Raw genomic sequence first — 6000 nt, 5'->3', positions numbered from 1 at the left:
AGCACCAACATTTTCACTAAAACAATTCTCAACAACATCGGGAGATGTCATTCGAGCAGCGTCGAGAGATGCGACGACCTTCTTCACTTCCTCAATGGAATCAACCTCATCGTCGCCATCTAACAATGTTTCTTCCTCTCCACTGATATAGGGGCTGCACGGCGGAGAGATCATAGCTGGTGGAGGCAGTTCATCTAACAATCCGCCTTCCCCTCCGCTGTCATCGTCGGGGCTGCAAGACGGAACTGTTGGGGGCAGATTCGAAGATGGGACAGCAGCTACAGCGGGCAGTGACGCTGCTGCACGGCAGTGGCTTGTCATGCTCAAGCAAGATGACGAGCGTTGTGGTGGTGGTGGCGGGACAACAATGACAGTTAGTTGTGAGTTGCTAGATGGGTCGTGGTGGACATCAGCGTCCTCACCATATCCAACAGAGTCACAATCATAATCAGGGTAATATATAGATGCGATCTCTTCATAATCCAGGTTACCCATCGACACCCCAGCGCCCGGCGGGTCCCAACAGGATGGTTGGCGAGAAGGCTCATTCTGCAGCTGCAGAAATTGACGAAGCGGGAACCCCCTGTACGTTGGTGGCGGTCCATAGTCGAAGGGATGATAGTGCTCGGGCAGTTGATAACGAGTTTGGTGGAGGTGGTACGGGCGGCGTCTATCCGGCTGATATGGAGGCGACGGTGTGTACCTGTCCGACTGGTGGTGTTGTGGCCGCCGGTACGTAGGCTGGGTGTAACGCCGATGCCGCTTGTCCCAATCAGCGCGTCGTTCCAAGTTTGCGACCCGGCGATCCATCTTATCGAAGCGCGCGTTCAATTGCTCAAACCCTAGCGTGATCGGGTCCGTCGATTGAGGCCTACCTCCAATCTCGCCGATATTCCGCTGACGCGTCGGCCCCAATTGCAGTGTTTCAGTCACCGGCACTTCGGACTCCATTAGATTTCGTTTTCACAGATAATGATGAGTTTCGGGATGAAAGAATATGGAGGATTAGGTGTGGCCGTGGTGGTGGAGCTGCGGCTGATTGTTTTTCTTTCTTTTGTTTTTCTTTTTTTTTTCGACGGGGGCTGGGAAATAATTTGGGGGATACGGATGAACGAAGACGGAGGATGAGCACGAGATGAAAGCACCAGTTGTTACGGACGTTCTCCGTAACGAGGCCGGTTAGCTAACTTCTCGGAGAGATAAGGTGATCGAACCTTCGACGTGCTCGAAGGAAAGCTCACGAATTGCTGATTTTCGGACGTTCTCCGATGAACAACAATTTGGAAACGAAATATGATATTCTTGTTACTCAAGACAAGTTTGTGGAAAATAATATATTCATTGAATTATTGATTAGAATGATAACAAGCTCTCCTATTTATAATACTAGAATACTACTACTCTAACTTAATGAACAAGAAACAAATATCTAAACAAATATGGGAAAGATATGGTGAATAAGGGAAAACTAAATAATTAGAAGATCCTAAGATATATGATAGATATGATCGTATCACAATCCTTGTCTTAAGTTCGAAACAACACTTGATAGGAACCCAAATGGAGTGGATCGAACTCTTGAGATGGAGAAGGAAGAGCTCATTGGGCCGATAAGAACTGCCATGCATGTTATGAGATGAGGCCAAGAGGCGATGAACAAATAAAAACTTTAGGTTTAGGAATTTTATTTCTTTTGGAGTGTATCGAGAATATTTTGTTTAGAGTCTATCTTTTTTTCGTGTGCGTCTCCTTGAGAGATTAAGCTTAGAAGATTTGATTCATTGTTCTTAGGAATTAGGATTTGTTTCTGAGTTTGTCTCTTTCAAATTTTGTATAGTTTTAGTCGAGTATTTAATTAACCTAAAAATAGGCCAACCATTGTCGATTAATCAGGCATATTATTGTAATAAAGGTTTAGTTTGTTGTTGAGATTTTACTCTTGATTTCCCTATTCTAAAATCTCGTAGCATCGTGCTCGTTTTGGAATAATTTATCGACTTATCAATTGAACGTTCATATTCGATTTTCGCGTCATTCGCTTAATGTATTCCCATTTATAGTCCACGCCATTCCCACCCATATTTCGTCTTTTCCAGATTGTTACCATTCATACAAATTTTTAGAAGTTGTCTCGAGCCTTAGGATTGATTTTCAAATTTATTTCGAATTGTCAAGGTATCCTAGGTCGTGCGTTCCGTTGCATAGATTTGTTCATAAGAAACATGCAACAGATTTGGTCTTGCATCACTTTCCCTCGGACACTTTTGGTATTATAATCCTCTCAAAAATGTGAACTTTGTGTAAGTATCTGCATTACAAGCCCAATAATGGCAACAATTTACAAATATAAAGAATAGTTTTAAACAATTTGATCAAAAAACTGGGAAGGTAATTAAGATCATCTCCATGTGTCTCCCTAATCAACCGAAGGCATGTCTTCTCTCCTGGCTTTAGAGATCTTGAAAAGAGAATTTGGACAATCATGTTCTATGTCATATCATGGTCTATATGGAACATTCGCAATAAGGTTGTCTTTCAAAATATAAACCCCATTTGGGAGGTTGAGAAGAAGCGACTTTTTTGTCGTCTTGAAAATTGGATGAAAGGAGGTAGCCAGGTTTCGTGGCGGCAGGAGATTCGACTGATAAGGTGAGTGCCCTTGAGGTGTTGTTTGCTGATGAATCGGCGAATTTCTGATGTTAGTGAATGCAGGAAGATGCAGATCACGACACAGATTTTTACGTGGTTCGATTTACTGAGGTAAATCTACGTCCACGGGAAGAAATGAGGGCAGAGTTGTATTGCTTGATCTGTTTTCTTACAGCTTACAATACAGACTTGATATTTTGTATTTTATCTCTAGAAAGCGAGAGAGTCTATTTAGAACTTCTTTTATCTATCTGATCTAGGTTCTATTTATACATTGAACCTAGATCGTGGCATGCAGCCATTTACTAGGTAGTGGATGTCGTGGAGATCGTGGCGATCTTGCATGGGTCCACTATCCTGCATGAGTTAATGACTGCTTGACACCACTAAATAGATCGTGGGTGGTGGAGGTGGAAATCCTGCATGAGTCCACTATCTCCTAGTTCGGTCGAATACTGAGACCGAACTGCTGAATTATGGCCGAGCAGCTTTTGCCGATCTGAGAGCTTGATGCCGACCTGAGAGCAGAGTTTGATTGGTTGGCTTTTACCGAGCTGTAGGCTGGGGCCGAACTCTTTGGTTGTGCCGAACTGAACTCTGATACTCTTTAGTCATGCCGAACTGATACTCTTTCTTGGGCTTTAGGCTGATGGGCTTTACTGCTGTTGGGCTTGTTTAGTACGTACTCCATCACTACCCCCCCCGGAAAGCGAAGTGAATCACTTCGGCATTCTGGATAAAGGTACGGGGTAAGTTGATGTTTGTCCTCGGTCTGATGAAGTGAACTCTTCTTTGACCGGACTTGGTTTGCGTCCTAATTTGGCGAGGTTTATCGCTCGGATCGAACTTTCCGTTGTCCTAATTTGGGGATCGGACTTTCCCTTGTCCTAATTCGGCGAGTTTTATCGCGTGGATCGGACTTTCCCTTGTCCTAATTCAGGCAAGTTTTATCGCGAGAATCGGACTTTCGTTGCAGTTCGTTTCAGACGAAGTGCTTGATTTTTAAGCCGAATTGTGGTCTTGTATCCTCTTTAGAAGCTTGGACTTCACAATCGTTGGCTTATTGCAGCTCGTTTCAGACGAACTGCTTGTTTAAGCTGAATTGTGGTCTTGTATCTTCTGTAGAAGCTTTGACTCACAATCGTTGGCTTGTTGCAGCTCGTGAACTGCTTGTTTAAGCTGAATTGTGGTCTTGTATCTTCTGTAGAAGCTTTGACTCGCAATTGTTGGCTTGTATATGTTCTAAGAAGGGGATCAGCCTTCGAAGAACAAGATACCTCAGTACCATTTGTAAGAGACGACACGCACAGAGACAGACAAAACACACAAAAACGCACAGAGACAAATAAAGACCAAGTAAACCAAATAAAGCACATTGACTGAACAGGACTCAAGACTGACTGACCGGACTGTCTCTTACAAATGGAACTTTTTGAGGTTGGAAATGTGCCATGTTCGGGGTACCTGTTCTCCTGACATGTGAGCCAATTTGTAAGACCCTTTGCCGAGGACTTCTGACACCCGATACGGACCTTCCCATGTGGGTTCGAGCTTGCCCAGCTTTTCTGCTCGGCTTACTTCGTTGTTTCTCAAGACGAGATCTCCCACTTGAAATTGCAGCTTCTTCACCCTTTGGTTGTAATACCGGGCTACTTGCTCCTTGTACTTGGCTGCTTTTATGCATGCCAATTCTCTTCTTTCTTCGGCAAGATCTAGCTCGGCTCTCAGTCCGTCGTCATTCATTTCTGAGGAGAAATTTAGAGTTCGGGGACTGGGTACGCCGATCTCCACCGGAATTACGGCTTCAGTGCCGTACACCAGACTGTACGGAGTTTCACCGTTGGAGGTTGTGGGTGTAGTTCGGTAGGACCATAGGACTTGAGGGAGATTTTCTACCCATTGTCCTTTGGCTTGTTCTAACCGAGCTTTTAACCCTTTCACCAGGATACGATTTGTTACCTCCGTTTGTCCGTTTGCTTGTGGATGAGAGACTGAAGTGAACCGCTGTTGAATATTCAGCTCTTGGCACCAATTCTTGAACGTCTTGTCGGTGAACTGAGTCCCGTTATCCGAGATGAGGATGTGGGGTATGCCAAATCGGCACACTATGTTCTTCCAGACGAAATCCAATGCCTTCGAGCTCGTTATCGTAGCTAATGGTTCAGCTTCCACCCACTTCGTAAAGTAGTCCACGGCAACGATTAGGAATTTCATTTGCCGAGGAGCTTGAGGAAGTGGTCCCACTATGTCTATGCCCCATTGCATGAAAGGCCAAGGGCTTTGCATAGTGAATAGATCGGTCTGCGGCATCCTTGGGATATTTGCATGGATTTGGCACTTCGGGCATGTCTTGACGAGCTGCACTGCTTCTTGTACCAAGGTTGGCCAATAATATCCCCATCTTAGAACTTTTTTAGCTAAAGCTCTAGCTCCGATGTGGCTGCCGCACGATCCTTCATGAACTTCTCTGAGGATGTAGTCCGTCTCTTCTGGTCCTACGCACCGCAATAACGGCTGGAGGTAAGACTTTCTAAAGAGGACTCCTTCATGAAGTTCGTACCGAAGTGCTCGGCACGTGATCTTCCGAGCTTCTCTCTTATCCTCGGGCAATTGTCCTTGATCCAGATACTGCAAGATCGGCGTCATCCAGTTCGGCGAGCTGGACACTGAATGTACCTCGGCTTCATCAATGCTTCGATGCATTAATTCTTCCGCCTTTGAGCTCGGATCTGAGGCCAACTTACTTAAGGTATCTGCTCGGCTATTTTCCGCTCTGGGAACGCGGATTATCCGAAAATAGGAGAAACTTCGGCTGATGCTTTGCGCTTTGTCCAAATACTTCTTCATTCTCTCGTCACGAGCTTCACTTGTACTCAACATGTGATTTACTATGACTTGTGAATCACAATGGACTTTGAGAGATTTGACGAGCAGACTTTGCGCTAACTGGAGTCCGGCCAGGAGGGCTTCGTACTCGGCTTCATTATTAGTAGTGGGGAATAGGAACCGAAGTGAGTAGGTTACCTCGTGTCCGTCGGGAGCGACGAGTAAAATACCAGCTCCACTTCCCATCTTGTTTGAAGCTCCATCTACGAATCCGCTCCAGCAGTCTGGCGGCTCTACTTCGGATTCCAAGGGCTGTGCTAGTTCGGCATTGGCAGAATTTTTCTGTTCGGCAATGACAGGGATTGCTTGATCGAACTTGGCCTCTGCAAGAAAATCTGCCAAGGCTTGTCCCTTGATGGCTTTTCGAGGTAGGTACTCGATTGAGTGTTCTCCCAGCTCTATGGCCCATTTGGCGATTCTGCCTGATGCTTCTGGCTTGGTCAAAACTTGCCGAAGAGGCAGATC

At 45.4% G+C, this 6000-nt stretch overlaps 1 pseudogene; it reads left to right on the top strand.

Annotated features, from left to right (window-relative positions):
* Positions 1-527: 527 nt before the first annotated feature.
* LOC121777198 overlaps positions 528-6000 on the top strand; it is a 31650-nt pseudogene continuing 26177 nt past the window's right edge.

Source organism: Salvia splendens, chromosome 2 (assembly GCF_004379255.2).
Source record: "Salvia splendens isolate huo1 chromosome 2, SspV2, whole genome shotgun sequence".
Classification (NCBI taxonomy): domain Eukaryota; kingdom Viridiplantae; phylum Streptophyta; class Magnoliopsida; order Lamiales; family Lamiaceae; genus Salvia; species Salvia splendens.
The sequence above is the reverse complement of the archived record's forward strand: the minus strand, read 5'-3'. Positions and strand labels throughout refer to the sequence as shown.